The sequence below is a fragment of the Salvelinus alpinus genome, chromosome 7, assembly GCF_045679555.1.
Source record: "Salvelinus alpinus chromosome 7, SLU_Salpinus.1, whole genome shotgun sequence".
Classification (NCBI taxonomy): domain Eukaryota; kingdom Metazoa; phylum Chordata; class Actinopteri; order Salmoniformes; family Salmonidae; genus Salvelinus; species Salvelinus alpinus.
In genome coordinates, this window is record NC_092092.1 from 31,183,341 (window position 1) to 31,210,207 (window position 26,867).

General features: G+C 42.9%; 1 long non-coding RNA gene across 1 annotated transcript; it reads left to right on the forward strand.

Moving 5' to 3' along the window:
• Positions 1-10,705: 10,705 nt before the first annotated feature.
• LOC139580796 (uncharacterized) lies at positions 10,706-21,153 on the forward strand. The gene is made up of 3 exons (XR_011676101.1): positions 10,706-11,153; positions 17,276-17,485; positions 19,323-21,153. It is a non-coding gene; the product is annotated as an uncharacterized lncRNA (long non-coding RNA).
• Positions 21,154-26,867: the final 5,714 nt, after the last annotated feature.

Consider the following 26,867-nt stretch of genomic DNA (forward strand, 5'->3'; position numbering starts at 1 on the left):
AATTACAGGTTGTAACGCAACGAAATAGGAAAAAAGACAAAGGGGATGAATACTTTTGCAAGGCACTGTAAATAGATAAATATTTGTGGTATTTACAATGTTGTTTGTGCTCCACTGTTTGCCCTTTTGTCATGGCAATGGGACACAAATATTGCTGCTGTGATTGCACATTGTATTTCGCCTAACAGATATGGGAGTTTATAAATGTTAGATTTGTTTTCAAATTCTTTGTGGGTCTGTGTGATGTGTGGGAAATATGTATCTCTAATGTGGTCATACATTTGGCAGGTGGTTAGGAAGTGCTGCTCAGTTTACACCACGCGTTGAAACCGGTTCAGTTAACATCATTTTTTTTTTTTTAAGTAACAGAAATGGAACCGGGAACGAAAGTGATCCATACTATTCCGGAACAGAACTGTTATTTTAAAAGCACGTAAACCATTTAATAACGTTATTTTATGTTCCAGGCATTTCTTTTCTAGTCACACAAAAAAACTCAACAAAGCACATATGCAAAGCCCTCACTCTGTCACTCAGAAACATATTATTCCAGCATCTTCCTGCAAGCTGAAAATCTTTTCCAGTGTGTGTGCGCGTTTTTAGGCTATGCGCCCCTCCCCCTCCAAAGCATACCCTCTGTACTGACGTTACAAGCGTGAAAAGATCGGGAAAGAGGTTTTCTATTAGAGAAGAATGTATTACCCTTTTCAATGCTAGTAAAGGATACTATAAGCCTACTTGTCACGTTTCACGTTGGATTTATTAAATACAAAAAGGTAAGATGTGTTTTTAATTCTGGTGCCACTCGGCACACAAACGCTTGTTAGCTTGCTAGCTCAAGTTTGTTAGCTAGCTAGCTCAAGCTTGTTAGCTAGCTAGCTCAAAGGACATTCAATGGTCCTTCATAGAAGCCGCTCCTCGTAGGTATAATTATATAGACCTAATTTAGATAATGCATGTCATAACAAGATGCATAGCACTTCAAGACTGCTCCTCAAATCCTCTCTCTCTGTCTCTCTCACCTCATAAAATTTCAGTCACATCTTGCGCCATAGGCTACACTTGTCTGTCCATCACGCGTGTAAACCACTAGCTTGCCTGCTATTTCCGCACTGATTGGTGAAGTAATTTAACGAGATAAATGTAAGAAACTTGATTTCAGAAGTTAAAAAAACAATATAAACAATATAACAATATAAATCTGTACTTTATTTTGGTTTGAACCGGTTTTTATGGTCGGAACAGTGGAACGTAATGAAAAAAAATATTGGTTCTGTTCAGAATGAAACGATTGGAAACATCTTTTGGATCCAACTTCTGCCTATGGCGGCCTATCTCAATAGCAAGGCTATACTCACTGAGTCTGTACATAGTCAAGAATTTTCTTCATTTTGGGTTAGTCACAGCGATCAGGTATTCTGCCAATGTGTACTCTCTGTTCAGGGCTAGATAGCGTTCCAATTTGCTCTGTTTTTTTGATTGATTCTTTCCAGAGTGTCAAATAGCTATATATTTTTCTCATAATTTGGTTGGGTGTAACTATAACCCTTTAACCTACCCTTTTTTTCGTCATATCCAATTGGAAGTTACAGTCTTGTCCCATCACTGCAGCTCCAGTACGGATTCAGGAGAGGCGAAGGTTGAGAGCCATGCTTCGTCCGAAACACGACCCTGCCAAGTTGCACTGCTTCTTGACACAATGCCCGCTTAAACCGGAAACCAGTCGCACCAATGTGTCTCAAGAAACACAGTACAATTGGCGACCGTGTCAGCGTGCATGCACCCGGCCTGCCACAGTGGTTGCTAGGGCGCGATGGGACAAGGACATCCCGGCCGGCCAAACCCTCCCCTAACCCGGACGACACTGGCCAATTGTGCACCGCCTCATGGGTCTCCAGGCCGGCTGTGACACAGCTCGGGATCGAACTCGGATCTGTAGTGACGCCTCAAGCACTGCAGTGCATTAGACCGCTGCGCCACTCAGAAGGCCCAACCTAGCTAATGTTAGCCAGCTAGCTAGCATTAGCCACCTAGCCACTTAGCTAGAATTCGTAATGTATCATAGGTTTTACAAATTCGTAACATATTGTAAGTTTTTCGCAAATTTGTAACATATAATGCGAATTGTCATTCGTAACATATCATACTAAATGGAGTGTCTCGGATTTACGTACAGAATAATATGAAATGCTCTGAGACCAGGTTGTAGTGTAACAATACCAAACGTAACATATCATACTAATTTGAGTATCCCAGATTTACATTTACTATGTGCACCGCCTCATGGGTCGCATATTCCACGGTAATTATTGGGGTCAAATTTTTCTTCACTTTTGTAGATTGAGGGGATCAATCCTTGGTTACAAATATTAGGGAACCTGCCAGAGCTGAAGATGATGTTAAAGAATTTAAGTACAGCCAATTGGAATTTGTTTTATTTCATTTATCATTTCACCATTAACAGCACAGGCCTTTTGGGGTTGGAGGGTTTGTATTTTGTCCTGTAGTTCATTCAATGTAATTGGAGAATCTAGTGGGTTCTGTTAATCTTTAATAATTGATTCTAAGATTTGTAGTTGATCATGTACACTGAGTGTACATTAAGAACACCTCCCTTTTGCCCTTATCACAGCGTCAATTTGTCAAAAGCATTCTACAGTGATGCTGGCCCATGTTGACTCCAATGCTTCCCACAGTTAGGCCACAGTTGTGCCAAGTTGGCTGGATGTCCTTTGGGTGGTGGACCATTCCACCACAAAACTCTAACCTACAGAGAGATTAACCTAGAGAAGTCCCCTCAGCCAGCTGGTTCTAGAGCTCTGTTCAAAAACAAACAGACCCCACAGAGCCCAGGACAGCAGCACAATTAGACCCAACCAAATTATGAGAAAAATATAAAACTATTTGATACACTGGAAAGAATCAACCAAAAAACTGAAGAAATTGGAATGCTATCTGGCCCTAAACAGAGAGTACACAGTGGCAGAATACCTGACCACTGTGACTGACCCAAAAGGAATAAAATCCTTGACTATGTATAGACTCAGTGAGCATAGCCTTGCTATTGAGAGAGGCCGCCAGAGGCAGACCTGGCTCTCGAGAGAAGACAGGCTATGTGCCCACTGCCCACAAAAAGAGCTGTAAACCAGGAGTTGGAACCAAAATCATTTTCCAATCGTTTCGTTCTGAACAGAACCAATATTTTTTTCCTTTCATTCCACTGTTCCGACCAATGTTCTAATCCGGTTCAAACCAAAAAAAATAACCGGTTTATATTGTTCCTTTCTGTTCCTTTTTTAACTTCTTGAAATCAACAGTTTTTTACATTTATCTCATTAAATTACTTCACCAATCAGTGCGGATAGAGCAGGCAAGCTAGTTGTTTACATGCGTGATGGACAGACAAGTGTAGCCTATGGTGCAAGATGTAACTGAAATTTTAAGGCAGGGGAGAGCGAGAGCGAGAGAGAGAGAGGGTTGAGGAGCAGTCTTGAAGTGCTATGCATCTTGTTATGACATGCATTATCTGAATTAGGTCCATATAATTATACCTACGAGGAGCGGCTTCTATGAAGGACCATTGAATGTCCTTTGAGCTAGCTAGCTAATGAACTTGAGCTAGCAAGCTAACAAGCTTTTGTGTGCAGAGTGGCACCAGAATTAAAAACACATCTTGCCTTTTTTGTAGTTTATAAATACAACGTGAAAAGTGACATCTAGGCCTATAGTATCCTTAACTAGCTTTGAAAAAGTTAATCCATTCTTCTCTAGCTAATAAATCTCTTCTCTAGCTAATCTCCCCATCTTCTGAATCAAGCTAGTAAAGTCAGTACAGTAGCCTATGCTTCGGAGGGGGGATGGGCAGGTAGCCTAAACACGCAGACACTGGCAAGAATGTTCAGCTTGCAGGCAGATCCTGGAATAAGTTTCTGAGTGACCGAGAGGGCTTTGTATAGTTGCTTTGTTTTTTGTTTTGTTTTGTGGGACTAGAAAAAAATGCCTAGAATGTAAAATAACGTTATTAACCAGTTTCCATCCTTATAAAATAAAGGTTCTGTTCTGGAACAGTATAGATCACTTTCGTTCCCGGTTCCATTTCTGTTACTTAAAAAAAAAAAAAAGATTGTTCATTGAACCGGTTTCAACGCGTGGTGTAAACTGAGCAGCACTTCCTAACCTCATGCCAAATGTATGACCACATTAGAGATACATATTTTCCACAGACCCACAAAGAACTCAGAAACTACAACAGGTGTAGGCCTAGAATTTTGCCACAGAGGATCAATAGTTCATGTGTAGCCCAATCCAACAGCCTGGTCTCATAGACTATACGTAACATAGAACATGTAAATCCGGGACACTCAAGTTAGTAGGATATGTTACGTTTGGTATTGTTACGCTACAACCTGGTCTCAGAGCATTTTGTATTATTCTGTATGTAAAGCAGACACTCCATTTAGTATGATATGTTACAAATGACAATTTCCATTAAATGTTGCAAATTTGCAAAAACATACAATATGTTACGATTTAGCAAAACCTATGTTATGTTACGAATTCTAGCTAGGTGGCTAACGCTAGCTAGCTGGCTAACATTAAGTTTAGGGTTAAGTTTAGGAGTTAGGAGTTAGGGTTAAGGTTAGGGGAAGGGTTAGCTAGAAGGGTTAAGGTTATGGTTAGGAGAAGGGTTAGCTAACATGCTAAGTAGTTTCAAAGTAGCAAAAAAAGTAGTAAGTAGTTGAAAAGTTGCTAATTAGCTAAAATTATAAAGTTCTCTGTGATGAGATTCAAACTCGCAACCTTTGGGTTGCTAGATGTTTGCGATATGCCAACCACCCTACTTTCATTTTTTTTGCCTCAAGTAACCATCTGTCTTATGTAACCACAGTGGCGGAAAAAGTACCCAATTGTCATACTTGATTAAAAGTAAAAGTGGCACCATTTTCTTGTTTTTAAAATGTCCTTTTATAGCCAGGGGCATGCTCCAACACATCATTTACAAACGAAGCATGTGTTTAAGGAGTCCGCCAGATCAGAGGCAGTAGATATGACCAGGGATGTTTTCTTGATAAGTGTGTGAATTAGACAATTTTCCTGTCCTGCTAAGCATTGAAAACGAGTACTTTTGTGTGTCAGGGAAAATGGAGTAAAAAGTATATAATTTTCATTAGGAATGTAGGGAAGTAAAAGTAGTCAAACATATAAAAAGTAAAGTACAGTACAGATGCCTAAAAAAACGACATAAAGTACTTTCAAGTATTTTTACACCACTGTGTAACCATACCAAAAGTAAAGTATCATACTAATTTGAGGGCTCTATTTTCGGCTGGTGTTATGGTGAGTGGTGACAAACGCATGTTAGTTTGCAATTTCGTCATGTAAAAAACTGGGACACTTGCATTTTCCAGTCCTAACTCCAGGTTCGGCAATTTACCTGTCTTATATCAGCTCGCTGGCACTCAGATGGGCGGGGTAGAAATATTTTAGGCATGTCCTTAAAAACATGACCCAAAGTGCAAATTTCAGGCGGCACTGATAGGGATATTTAAGACCAAACATAAGCTAGTTTTAGCGGTAACGCAGTTTGTTATGGCATGCTTTTTGACAGTGGAAAAGCAGCCTATCCAGCCGTGATGCACACTGACCATATGTGCATGAAACAAAAGCAGCCTAATGTGCTTTTGGTGCATGTACACTTATATTTAGAAACATAAAACAAATGTTTTTTCCCATGATGTTTTATTTGATTCAAAACCAAGCATAGCCTCCCCTCCTTTCAATTAAGGCTTTTTTTGTCTGCCCAATGCAATCGCGAAGTAGTCAAGACTGCCGATAAAGGGTTTGGCTCCGGAGACAGCTTGGAAATAAATCTTCATCACCAAAGCTATATAAAAAAATATAATGTTTGAGAGGAGTAAAACAGTAAGCTGGCATTCCCATTTATTTTAGCCATGCAGGTCCCGTTTTGGACATGCGTAAAACCCCTCCACGATGTAGGCTACGTGTCCATGCCCATCATGAAACGAGAGATGAGAACCTCTGTGAATACATGAAACTCGTGTTTCGAAGTTATATGTAACCTGTAAACATTTCTGGATTTTCGTTTCATATGTTCCAAACCCAAGCTCTCCCTTAGGCCCGCTATAACGAAGGCTGGTTCAACAGAAATGCGTGTCGTTTTTATCCTGACGGTTTTATATCATTACATTTTACATGTATTTATTTTTTATATAAAAAAACTAAAAAAAACTTATTAGAATGATTCACCTTCCTGGTATTATGGTGACAACGTCCGTGCCATGCTTGCAATGCAACTTCAGGAGATGTGTGAATGCAATCTGGTCTGTAAGATGGTTCCGATTATGTTCATAAAACACAGGCCTATTTGGGAGCAGTACACCGGTGAGCGGACATTCTCCCTTTCTCTTTATATTGGATCTTTGTCCAGCTACTGTGAAAAGTGTGGATGTCCGTTAAACTCTCCATAGTCTGCATTGTTTTAATATTACATGCCCACGGGGAGAAATGATGGTGCCTGTAAGTGTGACATAGCCTATTTAAAACAAGTTGTTTTGATTAGAATTATTTGTGGTATTTTTAGGCCTTATCAATAATTAATGTAATCTTGCTTATTGACCACGTTTGGCATGCCCATGCTCAGCCATATTGCAATTTACAGTGGGCCTAGCCCCTATATCAGTGTGAATGCTATTGAAGCCATGCAACGTGCCAGAACAATGTGGACAGCAAATGGGTTCAAGTTAAATATAGGTCTACATTTTGTTATTTCGTTTCTGTAAGCCATTTAACAGACTATAACGGGATAACAATGACATTGGAGTTGATTCCAAGGCAATACATAGAAAACCATAAATACACAACTTGAAGCAACCACATATTTCGCTACGGAGCACATTCTGATGGGCCAAGCCTCGACACACCCACAACTTGTTAACTCATCAAAACCCAGCCCTTTAGCGCTAATGCCAGCAAGTAGGTCGTTAATTGTAATAGTGAAAACAGCGGAATTTTTTTTTGACACACCCCTGAACCTATAGCACTACCGCCCACGCTTAGAGTTACCATGCATAAGGCCTCCCGAGTGGCGCATTGGTCTAAGGCATTGCATCGCAGTGCTAGCTGTGCCACTAGAGATTCTGGTTCGAGTCCAGGCTCTGTCGCAGCCGGCCGTGACCGGGAGACCCATGGGGCGGCGCACAATTGGCCCAGCATCGTCCGGGTTAGGAGAGGGCTTGGTCGGCAGGGATGTTCTTGTCCCATCTTGCACTAGGGACTCCTGTGGTGGGCCAGATGCAATGCAAGCTGACACAGTTGTTGCCAGGTGTACGGTGTTTCCTCCAACACATTGGTGCGGCTGTGTATCAGAGGATGCATGGCTCTCCAACTTTGCCTCTCCCGAGTCCATAAGGGAGTTGCAGCGATGGGACAAGCCTGTAACTACCAATTGGATACCATGAAATTGGGGAGAAAAGGGGGTAAAAATAGTTACCATTGCATTAGGTTTGTTAAAATAGAGCCCTGAGTGTCCTGGATTTACATTTACTATGTTATGTCTAGTCTATGAAACCAGGCTCTGTGGACAGGATCTTGGGTGGGCTGTTCTGCTGGCCTCTCTGGGGAGCCATTCTTCTGCTCTAGTGCTTTCAACTTCTCCTGCCGCTGTGCCTCCTCCTTCTGGTGGTGGTGGTGGGGGGGGGGGGTGACTCTCCTCTTGTGCTTGCTTGTCTAGTGTTTCTGGATTGTTCCTGAGGAGCTTCTGTTTGTAGTCTTTTCATGCAGCATCATTTTACATTTCTCTCTCTCTCTCTGCCCAGTAAAGGGTCCCACAGCAAGGAAGGAAGGAGAGAAGTGTGTTTGTGTGTCTGTGTATGTGTATGTGTGTGCGCCTTGGCTATACAGGATGTGGCACTTCCCCAATCTACCCCACAGTACCAACAGGCTACATGACTCCTTCAGTAACAGCCTGGTAGACTGTCACACTGACACCATGAGTAAACAGATCACAGGGGACACTTCCTCACATTATGATTCAGACTGTATTACATATTCATACATGATTAATAGATTATACAACCAATAGCCTGCCTTTCGATCAGTCCTGGCTGAACCCTGACTGTCATCACAACGTCATTAATACAACATGAGACAGAACTTTACTAAGTATCCATGTACCCTGCCCACTCTGCCTATTTCTCGATACAGCAGAGGAAAGGATACCCAAGTAAGGAAGGAAGGAGACTTGGAAGGAGAGAGTGCTAAAAGAGTCAGCAATAGAATCTACCCTACTATTAGATGTAACGGTATACAGTATGTACATTTGATCATTCTATTGTCTTCCTCCTTATGCTCCGTGTTTCATGAAGACTTTCTGGCCTACGTAGGCTGGGTGTGTCTGGTCCCAAATCATCCTCACAACTTTGGGTGAAGCCTGAGCGTTGAGTCCATTTGGTTCTTTACCATTAATCACCATGATGGCTACAGTTGGAACCAAATTCACTTCAGCAGGCTCTGGTATAGACCCGACTCTGGACTCAGGCTCTGGTATAGACCAGACTGTGGACTCAGGCTCTGGTATAGACCAGACTGTGGACTCAGGCTCTGGTATAGACCAGACTGTGGACTCAGGCTCTGGTATAGACCAGACTGTGGACTCAGGCTCTGGTATAGACCAGACTGTGGACTCAGGCTCTGGTATAGACCAGACTGTGGACTCAGGCTCTGGTATAGACCAGACTGTGGACTCAGGCTCTGGTATAGACCATACTGTGGACTCAGGCTTTGCATACAGGGACAGCATTGTCCAGAGCAGACTGGAAACTCAAAGGAGCTAGAGAGGGCCGGGACCACCTGCACAAAGACAGGCTTTATACAACCCTGCCCCCACCTCACTGGCCTCCTACCACACACACACACACACACACACACACACACACACACACACACACTTAGAAGCATACTAGTACTTGCACTCATGCACACACACACAGAGAACCCCCCAGCACCCCCTCCATTCTCACACGCACCCTGCCTGGGCAGTACGTCTCAGAGGCCCAGTGTGTGTGAGTGCGTCAGAGGTTAAAGAGTTAAGAGGGTATCGTGTAACCGCCACGGTCTGGCCCAGACAAAAGCCTGGATGATACTGATTCAACTCAACAGTCTGCTGCTACTGCTGCTGTGGCTTCCATTCACCCCAAACTGACCTGATCACACAGAGGTCAATGCAGATCAGCCTATTGTTGCTCTGCATTGTTACAACTAATTGGTTGTTGTCGGTGATGGCCATGAATTTGAATGAGCATTCTGTATCTTTATTGTTACCTCGATTGAACCTTTCAACCCCACTCTTTCCATTGTAGATTCTTACAACTGTCTGTAATATCTATGAATTTGAATTGAGGTTTCAGTATTTAGCATTACCTGAAACCTCTCATTCTCTCCCTTCACTTTCTTCTCCAGCTGTTATTCTGTGAGAAAAGTGTTCCATCTATTCTTTCCACTGAGCTGCGGTGTCCGTCTTCCAATTGGTTACGCAACAGTACAGTGAGTAGGCAAACAGAACTGAAAACAGTATTTACCATGAAGGATGGCAGACACACGCTCACATACAGTACGTTTTCCGTCGTTGGAATAGCCACATTCACACCACCTCTCCCTGTTCTATCGATGACAGTGGGTTTGGCAATGACATAACGACATGACGCTATGAAAGGATGAGAACGGCAGAGGAGGAGAGACCATTATTCATGTCCATGACTGTGGCTTTGCCAGAGAAAGTGCCAAGATGTAATACGTCAATTAGTACCATGGTCATGCAATCCTGTGTTTAAATGGAAATGCATAGAACAAACAGGCATTTAAGAACAATGGAGGCATTCTATAAAAAACGACATATGGGGAATTCTTTCCCGCTTAACATTCTTTCACATTTTCCCACATTTAACAACAATAGAAAGTAAAAGGGGATGTAAATAAACATTTGGATACTTTCTTTGAAAGGTCTGCCTCTGACTGACCAACACACACCCCTCACTCCCTGTAGCCCAGGGCTCTATTACGGAGAACAAACACAAACAGACCAGAGGAGAAGCCACATTGTTCTCGGTTCCATTCTTACTGGAACCCTTCCGTAGTGAAGGAGACCACACCTCCAATACATCAGATGGAACAGTAAATAAAGGAGGAACACAGGGGAGCTTTTATTGAGTTAAAATACAAAACAATTCGGAAAAACAGTTCCACCTTTACTGTGCTTCTTGGAGTTGACTGGGGTGTTGTTAGATCCATGGTCGTAGACTGCAGCACTCACTAAAGTATCATGCTGACATTGAGAAGTGCAAGGGGACTAATGAAATCAATAACTAATACACACACACACACACAGTCCCGCACTTGAGGAATGCATGTGTCAGCTGGCAGACGACCAGACGGACGAAACATGCACACACGCACACACGCACACAAATGCTCACACACACACACACACACACACATCCCTCATCCCTTGTTCTTATGCGGTAAAAGGAGCTTGGTCTCCACAGTGACCAAACACAAAAAAGGAGGCAGGGCAACAAGAGCAGCTGGCCTCCAGAGATAGAGAGTGAGAGAGAGGTGTAGAGTGAGAGGGGGTGTGTGAGGGAAACAAAAAAAACAGAGTGAGAGTGAATGAGTGTGGAAAGACGGCGCCAGAAGAGAGCGACGGAGGGGGAGTGGAGGCAGAGAAAGGGGAGAGACTTACTGCCAGTGCAAAAGACTAAGGAGAGAGAGCATAGTAGAGGAGGTACACAGACTCTCTCAGAAGACGAGAGCAGCACAAAGAAGCAGACAGTGAACACAGACTTTTAAAGAGAGAAACTGCTGGAAACTGCCATACTGACAACTGACAACCCAGTGAACTAAAGATACAGAACCTTTAAAAGGACAAAATAAAATCTTTCAGTCTGGAAAACTGGAATAAGCTAATTAGATGAGGTGAAACAGCGTAGAGGAGACCACACAAAGTATAGGAATAAGAAGAGGGGGATGGTGAAAGAGAGAGTTTTTAATGGACATTTGAGAAACTTTGAGAGAAGTGGATCAACTCTGTACTGAAGTTGGAGAGAATGACACATTGCCAAACTAATTCACCTCCAAAGGTAAGATTTTTGATACAGTAAAGTTGCCCTGTCAGTGATGTTTTATTTCTTTGTATATCGTTTACACTTGTTTTTTCAATGTCTGTTGGACATAAACATGTTCAATTGCTAAGATAAAATACAAACTGTAGTGGTTGACAATTGCTTGTTATATGAAAACAGTATATGTTTGAATATGACTTTCAGAACTTTTCAGCATTGCAGATATTCAGGGAATAAAGTTGGCTTTCAGTGAAACCTTTGGGGTCTCTTCAGACATTCACGTAAAGTAACATGAACCAGGAGAGGGGCCCAGGACAGATTGAATGGGAGAAAGGGGAGAGAGCCAGGGTGGGGGGAGAGGATAGAGAAAATAATGAGATGGGGGTAGGATAGAGTGAGATAGACAGACAGAGAGAGAGAAGAGGGGGAGAGAAACAGTAGAGGTCAGGTCATTCCTCAGAGTAACCCTGGCAAATCAAATGTTATTGGTCACATACACATATTTAGCAGATGTTATTGAGGGTGTAGCAAAATACTTGTGTTCCTAGCTCCAACAGCGCAGTATATCTTATATCTAATATCTTAACAATTCACAAACAATACACACAAATCTAAAAGTAAAAGAATGGAATTAAGAAATATATAAATATTAGGACAAGCAATGTTGGAGTGGCAATGACTAAAATACAGTAGAATAGAATACAGTATATATACTACCGTTCAAAAGTTTGGGGTCACTTAGAAATGTCCTTGTTTTTGAAAGAAAAGCACATTTTTTGTCCATTAAAATAACATCAAATTGATCAGAAATACAGCGTAGACATTGTTAATGTTGTAAATGACTATTGTAGCTGGAAACAGCTGATTTCACTCCTGAGTTCCAATGGCACGTTGTGTTAGCTAATCCAAGTTTATCATTTTAAAAGTCTAATTGATCATTAGAAAACCCTTTTGCAATTATGTTAACACAGTCGAAAACCGTTGTGTTGATTAAAGAAGCAATGAAACTGGCCTTCTTCAGAGTAGATGAATATCTGGAGCGTCAGCATTTGTGGGTTCAATTACAGCCTCAAAATGTCCTGAAACAAAGACCTTTCTTCTGAAACTCGTCAGTCTATTCTTATTCGGAGAAATGAAGGCTATTCCATGCGAGAAATTGCCAAGAAACTGAAGATCTCGTACAACGCTGTGTACTACTCCCTTCACAGAACAGTGCAAACTGGCGCTAACCAGAATAGAAAGAGGAGTGGGAGGCACAACTGAGCAAGAGGACAAGTACATTAGTGTCTAGTTTGAGAAACAGATGCCTCACAAGTCCTGAACTGGCAGCTTCATTAAATAGTACCCACAAAACACCAGTCTCAACATCAACAGAGTTCCTCTGTCCAGTGTCTGTGTTCTTTTGCCCATCTTAATCTTTTCTTTTTATTGGCCAGTCTGAGATATGTATTTTTCTTTGTAACTCTGCCTAGAAGGCCAGCATCCCAGAGTCGCCTCTTCACTGCTGACATTGAGACTGGTGTTTTGCAGGTACTATTTAATGAAGCTGCCAGTTGAGGACTTGTCTGATGGGAAAAAATGATGGAAAGCTTAGTGATGAAGACGGGAACACAACCTACTTGTAATATCAGAGTATAGTGAATAACTCCATATAAACATCTTCGTACAGGGATGGTACCGTTTAAGAAACAATAAGGGAGATCACAAGACCAATGAGCAGACTGCCCAGACAGTTAGTCTGTAAGTTACAGTAACAGTAGAGGAAACAGTGCACATGCAGATTGTTGTGTTGCTGCATCAGATATTTGACACAGTGGTGTAACTGGGTAGTTCGTGCCACACAACACCACATAATGTGGCTTCAGTGCCTAGCAGCTTCTCACAAAGATAAGTGATTAGAGAACTAGATAAGTGCAAAGGAAGCATGTACTGTACACACACACACACATTTGAGTCTAGTATCAACATGCGTTGGATAGCCCACACACAGCTGCTGTAGCTGATGACAGAGCCCAGTCTGAAATGCCAATCCTGAAATAGTCTGGACGGGTTATAATTAAATGACAGTATGGACAGTTCCAGCTACACCAGGACTTCTCACACACATTACACACCCACAGACAAACACACCCACACACACACACACACACACACACACACACACACACACACACACACACACACACACACACACACACACACACACACACACACACACACAAATAAACACACGCATCAGCAGCCTGATTAGAGGGGTGAGATGTAATGCATGTAATATAGAGAATAATATAAATATACATAAAACATAGATGGTGGAGAGTAATTGTAGAGCATCCAGAACAAATTGCATAGTTGACTAGAAGGGTTAGGGTGGAGTTAAAGGGCTATTTTGTCAAGGGCGAGTTTCATGCAAACACATAATACTGTCTTTTACCTAAAGAAACACACAAAAAGTTCACAGTTATAGATGTGAGGAATGAAAGATATCATTCAGGAAAGTTCAAATCAAATCAAATCAAATCAAATCAAATTTTATTAGTCACATACACATGGTTAGCAGATGTTAATGCGAGTGTAGCGAAATGCTTGTGCTTCTAGTTCCGACAATGCAGTAATAACCAACAAGTAATCTAACCTAACAATTCCACAACTACTACCTTATACACACACACAAGTGTAAAGGGATAAAGAATATGTACATAAAGATATATGAATGAGTGGTGGTACAGAACGGCATGGCAAGATGCAGTAGATGGTATAGAGTACGGTATATACATATGAGATGAGTACTGTAGGGTATGTAAACATAAAGTGGCATAGTTTAAAGTGGCTAGTGGTACATGTATTACATAAAGATGGCAAGATGCAGTAGATGATATAGAGTACAGTATATACATATGAGATGGGTAATGTAGGGTATGTAAACATTATATTAAGTGGCATTGTTTAAAGTGGCTAGTGGTACATTTTTACATAATTTCCATCAATTCCCATTTTTAAAGTGGCTGGAGTTGAGTCAGTATGTTGGCAGCGGCCGCTAAATGTTAGTGGTGGCTGTTTAACAGTCTGATGGCCTTGAGATAGAAGCTGTTTTTCAGTCTCTCGGTCCCTGCTTTGATGCACCTGTACTGACCTCGCCTTCTGGATGATAGCGGGGTGAACAGGCAGTGGCTTGGGTGGTTGTTGTCCTTGATGATCTTTATGGCCTTCCTGTGACATCGGGTGGTGTAGGTGTCCTGGAGGGCAGGTAGTTTGCCCCCGGTGGTGCGTTCTGCAGACCTCACTACCCTCTGGAGAGCCTTACGGTTGTGGGCGGAGCAGTTGCCGTACCAGGCGGTGATACAGCCCGACAGGATGCTCTCGATTGTGCATCTGTAGAAGTTTGTGAGTGCTTTTGGTGACAAGCCGAATTTCTTCAGCCTCCTGAGGTTGAAGAGGCGCTGCTGCGCCTTCTTCACAACGCTGTCTGTGTGGGTGGACCAATTCAGTTTGTCCGTGATGTGTACACCGAGGAACTTAAAACTTTCCACCTTCTCCACTACTGACCCGTCGATGTGGATAGGGGGGTGCTCCCTCTGCTGTTTCCTGAAGTCCACAATCATCTCCTTTGTTTTGTTGACGTTGAGTGTGAGGTTATTTTCCTGACACCACACTCCGAGGGCCCTCACCTCCTCCCTGTAGGCCGTCTCGTCGTTGTTGGTAATCAAGCCTACCACTGTAGTGTCATCCGCAAACTTGATGATTGAGTTGGAGGCGTGCATGGCCACGCAGTCGTGGGTGAACAGGGAGTACAGGAGAGGGCTCAGAACGCACCCTTGTGGGGCCCCAGTGTTGAGGATCAGCGGGGTGGAGATGTTGTTACCTACCCTCACCACCTGGGGGCGGCCCGTCAGGAAGTCCAGGACCCAGTTGCACAGGGCGGGGTCGAGACCCAGGGTCTCGAGCTTGATGACGAGTTTGGAGGGTACTATGGTGTTAAATGCTGAGCTGTAATCGATGAACAGCATTCTCACATGGGTATTCCTCTTGTCCAGATGGGTTAGGGCAGTGTGCAGTGTGGTTGCGATTGCGTCGTCTGTGGACCTATTGGGTCGGTAAGCAAATTGGAGTGGGTCTAGGGTGTCCGGTAGGGTGGAGGTGATATGGTCCTTGACTAGTCTCTCAAAGCACTTCATGATGACGGAAGTGAGTGCTACGGGGCGGTAGTCGTTTAGCTCAGTTACCTTAGCTTTCTTGGGAACAGGAACAATGGTGGCCCTCTTGAAGCATGTGGGAACAGCAGACTGGGATAAGGATTGATTGAATATGTCCGTAAACACACCAGCCAGCTGGTCTGCGCATGCTCTGAGGACGCGGCTGGGAATGCCGTCTGGGCCTGCAGCCTTGCGAGGGTTAACACGTTTAAATGTTTTACTCACCTCGGCTGCAGTGAAGGAGAGCCCGCAGGTTTTGGTAGGGGGCCGTGTCAGTGGCACTGTATTGTCCTCAAAGCAGGCAAAAAAGTTGTTTAGCCTGTCTGGGAGCAAGACATCCTGGTCCGCGACGGGGCTGGTTTTCTTTTTGTAATCCGTGATTGACTGTAGACCCTGCCACATACCTCTTGTGTCTGAGCTGTTGAATTGCGACTCGATTTTGTCTCTGTACTGGGACTTAGCCTGTTTGATTGCCTTGCGGAGAGAATAGCTACACTGTTTGTATTCGGTCATGCTTCCGGTCACCTTGCCCTGGTTAAAAGCAGTGGTTCGCGCTTTCAGTTTCACGCGAATGCTGCCGTCAATCCACGGTTTCTGGTTTGGGAATGTTTTAATCGTTGCTGTGGGTACGACATCGTCAATGCACTTCCTAATGAACTCGCTCACCGAATCAGCATATTCGTCAATATTGTTGTTGGACGCAATGCGGAACATATTCCAATCCGCGTGATCGAAGCAGTCTTGAAGCGTGGATTCAGATTGGTCGGACCAGCGTTGAACAGACCTGAGCGCGGGAGCTTGTTGTTTTAGTTTCTGTTTGTAGGCTGGAATCAACAAAATGGAGTCGTGGTCAGCTTTTCCGAAAGGGGGGCGGGGGAGGGCCTTATATGCGTCGCGGAAATTAGTATAACAATGATCTAGGGTTTTTCCAGCCCTGGTAGCACAATCGATATGCTGATAGAATTTAGGGAGTTTTGTTTTTAGATTAGCCTTGTTAAAATCCCCAGCTACGATGAATGCAGCCTCAGGGTGTGTGGTTTCCAGTTTACAAAGAGTCAGATAAAGTTCGTTCAGGGCCATCGATGTGTCTGCTTGGGGGGGAATATATACGGCTGTGATTATGATTGAAGAGAATTCCCTTGGTAGATAATGCGGTCGACATTTGATTGTGAGGAGTTCTAGATCAGGTGAACAGAATGACTTGAGTTCCTGTGTGTTGTTATGATGATCACACCACGTCTCGTTAATCATAAGGCATACCCCCCCGCCCCTCTTCTTACCAGAAAGATGTTTGTTTCTGTCGGCGCGATGCATGAAGAAACCAGCTGGCTGCACCGACTCCGTTAGCGTCTCTTGAGTTAGCCATGTTTCCGTGAAGCAGAGCACGTTGCAATCCCTGATGTCTCTCTGGAATGCTACCCGTGCTCGGATTTCATCAACCTTTTATTGTCAAGAGACTGGACATTGGCGAGTAGTATGCTAGGGAGTGGAGCGCGATGTGCCCGTCTCCGAAGCCTGACCACGAGACCGCCTCGTTTGCCCCTTTTACGGCGTCGCACAGGGTCGCCGGCTGGGATCAGATCCATTGTATTGGGTGGAAGGCAAAACACTGGATCCGTTTCGGGAAAGTCATATTCCTGGTAGGAACGATGATGAGTTGACGTTAATCGTATATTCAGTAGTTCCTCCCGACTGTATGTAATGAAACCTAAGATTACCTGGGGTACCGATGTAAGAAATAACACATAAAAAAACAAAATACTGCATATTTTCCAAGGAACGCGAAGCGAGGCGGCCATCTCTTTTCGGCGCCGGAAGTCAGTTCTTATAGGAAGTGTGTGCGTGCCTAAAGTGTATGCATGCGTGCATGAGCACCACCAACAATCTCTCGTGATGCAAACATCCTCTAATTCTCTCCATGTCTTTGTACCCTAATCCTCCCCTTAGGTGCAGTGCCATAAGTTCAAAACATTACCCCAAAGCTATTTGGATCCATCCCCAGTCTCCCTCTGTGTGTGACTTGACCAGGGGAATCCAAGATGGAGGTAAGGGAGGAGGTGTTGGACATCCTAAATAAGGTGTGGACTAAACTACAGAACCTCCCGCAGGCCAACTCGCTGGAGCTGGGGGCCTTCTTCATAATCATCCTCTTCGTCGGTGAGTCTAGGCACATGCCAGTCCATAGCCCCAACCCTTGGATACCTCTCGTAGACCTGAAAGGAGCATAAGGCAGTTCCAGAATTCAACTGTTTCAGCCTCGCTTAGTGCTTAGTTATTGTAACATGTTACATACAGTATGTCATAGTGACTGTTTCAATTATAACTGGGTAAAACCACATGAGTTGAATTACAGTGATCACAACAACACTAATGTAATCAGTAATGAATTTGATCATGCAACCTTTCAATCTGTTATTGGCAGAGCAACAAGTTAGTCTCTGTTTACATACAGTACCAGTCAAAAGTTTGGACACCTACTCATTCCAGATATTTTTTTTTAATTAAAAATATGTTTTCTACATTGTAGAATAATAGTGAAGACATCAAAACTATGAAATAACACATATGGAATCACGTAGTAACCAAAAAAGTGTTAAACAAATCAAAATATATTTTAGATTTGAGATTCTTCAAAGTAGCCACCCTTTGCCTTGACAGCTTTGCACACTCTTGGCATTCTCTCAACCAGCTTCATGAAATGGAATGCATTTCAGTTAACAGGAGTGCCTTGTTAAAACTTAATTTGTGGAATTACTTTCCTTCTTAATGCATTTGAGCCTATCAGTTGTGTTGTGACAATGTAGGTGTGGTATACAGAAGATAGCCCTATTTGGTGCAAGAACAGCTCAAATAAGCAAAGAGAAATGACAGTCATCATTACTTAGTGCTGAAGGCCAGGCAATCCGGAAAATGTCAAAAACTTTGAAAGTTTCTTTCACTTTGAAAGTGCAGTCGCAAAACCTATCAAGCGCTGTGATGAAACTGACTCTCGCGAGGACCGCCACAGGAAAGCAAGACCCAGAGTTACCTCTGCTGCAGAGGATAAGTTCATTAGAGTTATCAGCCTCAGAAATTGCAGCACAAATAAATCCTTCACAGAGTTCAATTAATTAACAGACACATCAACATCAACTGTTCAGAGGAGACTGTGTGAATCAGGCCTTCGTTGTTGAATTGCTGCAAAGAAACCACTACTAAAGGACACCAATAATAAGAAGAGACTTGCTTGGGCCAAGAAACAATAGTAATGGACATTAGACCAGTGGAAATTTGTCCTTTGGTCTGATGAGTCCAAATTTAGATTTTTGGTTCTAACCACAGTGTATTTGTGAGACAGGTGAATGGATGATCTCTGCATGTGTGGTTCCCACCATGAAGCATGGAGGAGGTGGTGTGATGGTGTGGGGTTGCTTTTCTGGTGACACTGTCAGTGATCAGCATGGCTACCACAGCATTCTGCAGCGATATGCCATCCCATCTGGTTTGCGCTTAGTGGGACTATAATTTGTTTTTTATCAGGAAATGACCCAAAACACACCTCCAGGCTGTGTACGAGCTATTTAACAAGAAGGAGAGTGATGGAGTGCTGCATCAGATCACCTGACCTCAACCCAATTGAGATGGTTTGGGATGAGATGGACCACAGAGTGAAGGAGAAGCAGCCAACAAGTGCTCAGCATATGTGGGAACACTGTTGGAAAAGCATTCCTCATGATGCTTGTTGAGAGAATGCCAAGTGTGCAAAGCTGTCATCAAGGCAAAGGGTGGCTACTTTGAAGAATCTAAAATATATTTTGATTTGTTTAACACTTTTTTGGTTACTACATGATTCCATATGTGTTATTAAATAGTTTTGATGTCTTCACTATTATTCTACAATGTAGAAAATAGGAAAAATAAGGAAAAACCCTTGAACGAGTTGCTGCGTCCAAACTTTTGACTGGTACTGTAATTTATGTTAGAAAGCTAAATCTCTCTTTCTCTCTCCTTCCAGCCACTTTCCTGTTTATGATTGTTCTATCCTGCGTTCACTGCTGTTGCTGTGGAAAGCCTAAATACCAGGGTTCCCGGGTCCAGCCCTTACAGGCTGTCTGAGGAGGAGCGGACAGTGGCCCAGTTGCAATACTTATAAAATGCACCCTTCCCTCCCTTCAAGGAAGGGAGGAAAGAGCGATTCAAGGGAGGAAGCAAGGAAGGAGGGATGCTCTCTAAAGTATTGGTATTGCCTGAACAATGTAGTTTGGAGGGGACAGACAGACTGCTATACAACCATCCTGAAGAATCCATGTGTGTATAAAGGCTGATGAGCAATGGCAGAAGTCATTAAGACTACTCAGCAGTAGTTGTAAACAGGACAATGATGCACTAGGAACAGAGCACTGTGGGCCTTGTTTCTGCGCTGTTGTTCTGTTTGACTCGGTCTGAGAACACAAACCACTCCGAGGTGGACAAAAACAGACCTACTCAATTTTTCTCATGTCATTTTAACCCGAAAGAGCTGATAGGTTTTATGTTGTGTGTTTTTTCTAAAAAGATACATTAGAAATTCCCTTAGTTTTGTATCTTGTTCTTTGGAAGGTCTGTTTTTATGTCCAGAATGTCAAACCCCTCTCTGTTCTCCTTTAAGATGACCCCACGGAAAAAGTTCTGAAGTTCCAAAATTGTTTTTGTTTAGCTCTGTTTTCCACTGGAACGGGACAGACCAATAGAGAGTGCCCTCTGCTGCTGCAATGAGCACAAAACATTTAAGCCTACTGGGGCGGCAGGTAGCTTAGTGGTTGCATGGGGCCAGTAACCGAAAGGTTCCTGGATCGAATCCCCGAGCTGACAATGTAAAAATCTGTTGTTCTGCCCCTGGTCAAGGCAGTTAACCCACTGTTCCCCAGTAGGCATTCATTGTAAATAAGAATTTGTTCTTAACCTTTATTTAACTAGGAAAATCAGTTAAGTATGTGCCAAAGCAAAAAGTGGTGTTGCAACCTTGTCTAAGAGCATTTCGTATTATTCTGTATGTCAATCCGAAACACCCCATATAGTATGTTATGTTACATTTCGTATGGTATAAATAAAGGTTAAATAATGTTTTTTTAATGTATTAATTAGTGGATGTCCATTACCCATTTCGTATGATTTGTTACGAATTACAATTCGTATTATAATGTTATGAATGTGCAAAACGTGCAATATGTCATGAATTTGCTAAATGTACAATACGTTACGAATTATCAAAACGTATGATATGTTATGAATTCTAGGTAGGTTGCTAGGTGGCTAACATTAGCTCGCTCGCTAACGTTAGCTAGGCTAGGGGTTAGGGTTAGCTAACATGCTAAGTAGTTTCAAAGTAGCTAAAAAGTAGTAGGTAGTTGGAAAGTTGCTAATTAGCTCAAATGCTAATGTTGTCCTTGATGAGATTCAAACTTTCAACTTTTGGGTTGCTAGACTTTCGCATTATACGCCTGACCAACCACCCTACTTTTAATTTTTGCCTTGAGTAACCATCTGTCTTATGTAACCATACCAAATGATTCTCGGATTTAAGTACAGAATAACACAAAATTCCCTGAGACCAGATTCGGTATTGATGCAGTATTGTAGAAATAGGTCACCTTATAAATGGTGATTCGTGATTATTAGTAGTTATACCATCTCTGATTGTACAGTACTTGAGTATAATTAATTTAGAGTGAAACAAGCAGTGTTTTTATCTTATATTGATCTGTAGTTGTTACAGGAGCAATGTGTTTGTTTACAACTTTAGCTTTACTTAATGTTTAAGTGCTAATAAAACTAAGTACAAAAGAATAAAAAAAATTACATTGTGATTCTTCTTGTTATTAGTACATAAATGATTGAGTGCATCGTGTCAACAGTTAAAATGTAATGTAACACTCCAATAACTGTCTGGGCCGATATCATATCTGACTTTCCTACAATTAGGCCTACTATCTATAAAATGACAAAGGCCACACCTTAGGACTAACCCACCCTATACCTGATACTTTCACTTTAGGTGCTGTTTTCTATACCACTACAAGACGTAGCTAATTCACATTAAAACATGTGTTTTTGGAACACTTCACATGTGAAATTCATGTGTTTTTTCAGTAACTGGTTTGCAGTAAAGCATGCCTTACCAGGCCTTGTAGCACAGTCTCAGGCCTCACCTCCAAATATCATCAGTTAACATTAAACCAGCTATACACCTCTCTCTCTCCTACTGCGCCACATATTGAAAACCGTCACAACAAGAGAACTAGTTACGATCACTGCTTAGGCTCAAGGAATAAGATGGAATAAGCCTCTCATACAAAGGAGGGTCTTCTGGGTGCTGGAAATACAGATGAAAGGCCGGAGCAGATATTGAGTAACTAGCAGAGGCCTACACGTCCAGTCCCCAGGTCTCACAGACTGTACACACTGTAGCCGTTGCTGAGAACACTGAGAGATGGCTGTGGAAAGGTGTCAGTGATTGGAAACATGCTAATGAACAGCTCTGTAACATGTAGGAAAGCCTTGATATTTCTGTATAGGCTATAGCCTACTGCCAGCATTTTACAAAGTGAAACAAAGTTAACAGCTGTGGAATTAGGGAAAGGGCTGGATTTCAAAACGGTTTCTTTGGTTGTTCTATGACAAAGCTGGCTATACAAATCTGAAAACATTTTCTAAATGGCCTTTCCCTGCGTTATTTCAACTAGACAGTCTTCGTAAAAATACAGTGAAACACTCCAGCTGGCTGGAGTGTTTACGGACATATTCAATCTCTCCCTATCCCAGTCTGCTGTCCCCACATGCTTCAAGATGGCCACCATTGTTCCTGTACCCAAGAAAGAAAGGTAACTGAACTAAATGACTATCGCCCCGTAGCACTCACTTCTGTCATCATGAAGTGCTTTGAGAGACTAGTCAAGGATCATATCACCTCTGCCTTACCTGTCACCCTAGACTCACTTCAATTTGTATACCACCCCAATACACTGACGATCGCCATCGCACTGCCCTATCCCATCTGGACAAGAGGAATACCTATGTAAGAATGCTGTTCATTGACTATAGCTCAGCATTCAACACCATAGTACCCTCATCATTAAGCTTGAGCCCCTGGGTCTGAACCCTGCCCTGTGGAACTACCTGACGGACCGCCCCCAGGTGGTGAAGGTAGGAAATAACACCTCCACTTCCACACAGGGGCCCCCAAGGTTGCGTGCTCAGCCCCCTCCTGTACTCCCTGTTCACCCATGACTGCGTGGCCATGCACACATCCAGCTCAATCATCAAGTTTGCAGATGAAACAACAGTAGTAGGCTTGATTACCAACAATGACGAGACCGCCTACAGGGAGGAGGTGAGGGCTCTGGGAGTGTGGTGCCAGGAAAATAACCTCTCGCTCATCATCAACAAAACAAAGGAGATGATAATGGACTTCAGGAAACAGCAGAGGGAGCACCCCCCCCCCTATCCACATTGACGGGACCGCAGTGGAGAAGGTGGAAAGCTTCAAGATCCTCGGCGTACACATCACTGACAATCTGAAATGGTCCACCCACACAGACAGTGTGGTGAAGAAGGCACAACAGCGCCTCTTAAACCTTAGGAGGCTGAAGAAATTTGCCTACACCTCCAATTGACTCAAATGATGCCAATTAGCCAATCAGAAGCTTCCAATCAGAAGCTTCCAGTGGGTCTAAAGTTTACATACACTAAGTTGACTAAGTTGACTATGCCTTTAAACAGCTTGGAAAATTCTGGCATTTTCCAAGCTGTTTAAAGGCACAGTCAACTTAGTGTATGTAAACTTTAGACCCACTGGAATTGTGATACAGTGAATTCTAAGTGAAATAATCTGTCTGTAAACAATTGTTGGGAAAATGATTTGTGTCATGCACAAAGTAGATGTCCTAACCGACTTGCCAAAACTATAGTTTGTTAACAAGAAATTTGTGGAGCGGTTGAAAAACGAGTTTTAACGACTCCAACCTAAGTGTGAACTTCCGACTTCAACTGTACATAGACTTGAAATCACTGGCTACTTTAATGGAACACTGGTCACTTTAATAATGTTGATATATTTTGCATTACTCATCTCAGATGTATATACTGTATTCTATTTTACTGTATCTTAGTCTATGCCGCTCTGACATCGGTCGTCCATATATTTATATACTCTTAATTCCATTCCTTTGATTTGACAACAGTAATGCCCATCGCTGCATGCGGCTGGCTGCGAGAGACGGAATGCCGCTGTGGGGATCAAAGGTGTAGGTGAGTGGTCTATGGTCCGTCAACAGTGTGAATCGTCAGCCAAACAGAAACTGATGAAATTTCTTAACGCCGACTCTATCTGTGCATAATTGCTCTCGGCTATACTTAACGTCCGTGATGCAAAAGCAATTGACCTTTCTTCACCTGATGGCATTATGTGCGAGACAACAGCACCAACGCCATAAGGCGATGCATCACATGCCAACTGTAATGGCAAGTTGGGGTTGAAGTGGGTGAGAGCCTCTGACTGAGCTAAGGCTGTTTTTACATTCTTGAAGGCCTCCTCACGTCGGTCTGTCCACTTCAGCTGTTTGGTTTTGTTCAAAAGTTAATGCTGTGTGTTACGAATCCCTTTGGCCCGACAATCTAGGGGGGATGGTAATGGGACCCGTAACACAACTCATGCAAATTATTATAGTGACAACGTAACAGTGAGAACAAAAATAACCACAGACAACTAAATTACTACCGTCAAACACTCAAGGTTTATTTAAAAACACACGGTAATGGGGGGAGCAGGAAAAGGGGCTGAGCGGGACCCAAGGAATGAAAGAATAATCCAAAAACACCCCTAAGCTAGACTAGCCTATTTCACAAACAGCTAACTAACTAACCAAAAATACAGGGGGTGGTCCGCCCAGTTCTAACTAGTGTTTATATAACAAAGTTTACCTACGGGTAGTGTATGCCCAAGGGCGACTTGTCTGGTTACCCCCTTTTCCCACCATCAAACAAACACTCAAACACCATAACCAAAACAATACTCACAGGTGGGGACAAAGTGACATGTAGATGCAAAACACACAAGCAATCTACAGACAGAAGGCATTTACAAAAGAGATTGAGCTGGGGAGAAAACAACTGACAGGGGTTTTAAACCAAGGGAAAGGGACTGTGATTGGGTAAGGGAAAAGGAGCAGGTGTCTTCCGATTAGCGACTGATTGATGCCTGATTGGGGAATGATTATTGTCACCTGTGAGTAGGGGAGAAGGAGAGAAAAGAAATACACACAGGATACACACAGAACACTTGTATCCGTAACACTGTGGCTTTAACATGTTAGCTAGGTTTGGCACAAACTTTGTATAGAACGTCAGTAGTCCTAAGAAGGATCTCACGTTCTGTGGGGATGGAGCTTCCACGATGGCCTTCCCCTTTGATGGCGCATTGTGGAGCCCTAAACTGTTGACGCATTTGTCCTTCCGGACCCTCAGACCATACTCCTCCAGTCTCTGTAGTGTAGCATCCAGGTTTCTCAGGTGCTCCTGCTCGTCTTTGCCGGGGATGAGTAGATCATTGAGGTAACATTGGAACCCGGTGAGCCCGCTCAGTATCTGGTCCATAGCTCTCTGAAACAAGGCCGGAGCTGAGGTGATTCCAAAAGGAAGCCTCCGGTACCTGTACAGTCCTTTGTGAATCACTATGGTCAACAGTTCTTGTGACTCTTGGTCCACATGCATCTGTAGATAGGCCTGACATAAGTCTAATTTACTGAATATCTGTCCTCTAGCTAAACCAGAAAAGAGGTCGTCAATGAGGGGTAGTGTATATTTTTCAGCAGTCAAGACGGGGTTAGCAGTAACTTTGAAATCACCACAGAGTCTGAGTGATTCATCTTTTTTTATGACTGGAACGATGGGTGTAACCCATTCACTAACATTCACTGGATCCAATACTCCACTCTTGACTAGTCTGTTTAGCTCAGTTAAAATGTTGGTTTTATGGCGTATAGGACAAGTCTAGCTTTGAAGCATTTTAGCTTGCTGTCTGGTTTCCCGGTCAGTTTAACTTATGTCCTTCATACTGCCAAGTTCTCCATTGAACACATCTGTGAGTTTCCTCAATATCCCTTGTAGGTTTGTGTGCTTTTTTGGAACCATGTGAATTTCCTGCCAGTTTAGTTTGATATTTTCCAGCCATGTGCGTCCTAGCAACGCTGGATGGTTGCCTTTCACGATGTAGAGCGGTAGCTTTACCTTCTGTTTGTTGAGCTCCACTGTAACAATCATACTTCCTCTCACTGGAACAGTCTCAACATTGTATGTTTTCAGCGTCATCTTTGTGGGCTGTGGTGTGAGGTGATGTAGTTTCTCCTTCTATACAGCCTCAGACAGCAAAGATATAGCTGCTCCAGTGTCCACTTGCATCCGTACTGCTTTTCCATCCAGTAGGGGTGTCACCCAGTATCTGTGTCCATTGTCTGAAATGGACAAAACATGCAAACATTCATCCCCTTCAGACAGGGTACCACTTTGTTCATCCTCTGTGTGCTCCATTTTATGAACTTTCTTTTTGTACTTCCTGAAGTCGCTTTTCCTTTGTTCAGTACTTTTGTTTGATTGTGTCTTTTTGTTTTTACATGCAAGTTCGATGTGACCCTTTTTCCCACAACCTCTGCACCAACACTCCTCTGCTTGGTGACCTGGTTTCCCACATCGATAGCATGGCTTGCCACCTACTGCCTTGCTTTTTAAATCCATAGACACCTTATGCACTTGGGTCGATGCACTTAGCTGCTGTGCATCTTTATTTGCCATTCCCAATGACACACTCACTTCTATTGCTCTCTGCAATGTTAAGTTACTCTCAGTCATAAGGCGTTTCTGAATTGCCTCACTGCGCATGCCACACACTAACCTATCACGTATAGTGTCACTCAGTGATCACCCAAATTCACGGTGTTCAGATATCTGTTTCAATACAGCCACAAACTGTGAGATTGACTCCCCCTCCTCTTGATTTCTCTTATGAAACCGGAATCTCTCTGCGATTATCAGTGGTTTGGGAGAATAAAGTCCTTTTAAAAAAGTAGCCACAATTTCATCATATGATTTATCACCAGGTTTTTCAGGCGTTACTAGGCTGTGCAGTAGATTGAATGTTTTTCAGGCGTTACTAGGCTGTGCAGTAGATTGAATGTTTTTCAGGCGTTACTAGGCTGTGCAGTAGATTGAATGTTTTTCAGGCGTTACTAGGCTGTGCATTAGATTGAATGTTTTTCAGGCGTTACCAGGCTGTGCAGTAGATTGAATGTTTTTCAGGCGTTACTAGGCTGTGCAGTAGATTGAATGTTTTTCCTCTCATAACAGTCAATGTTGGCACAACTACTTCTGCTTTAATTCCATTTGCCAACACAAAGTACTTCAAATGTTCTGTGTAATTATTCCATTGTTCCACAGATTCATCAAATGTTCCTATATTTCCAACCAGTACCAGACATTTTTGGTTTATTATTTTTCTTTCTCACACTTTTTAGACAGTCCCTTACTCCTA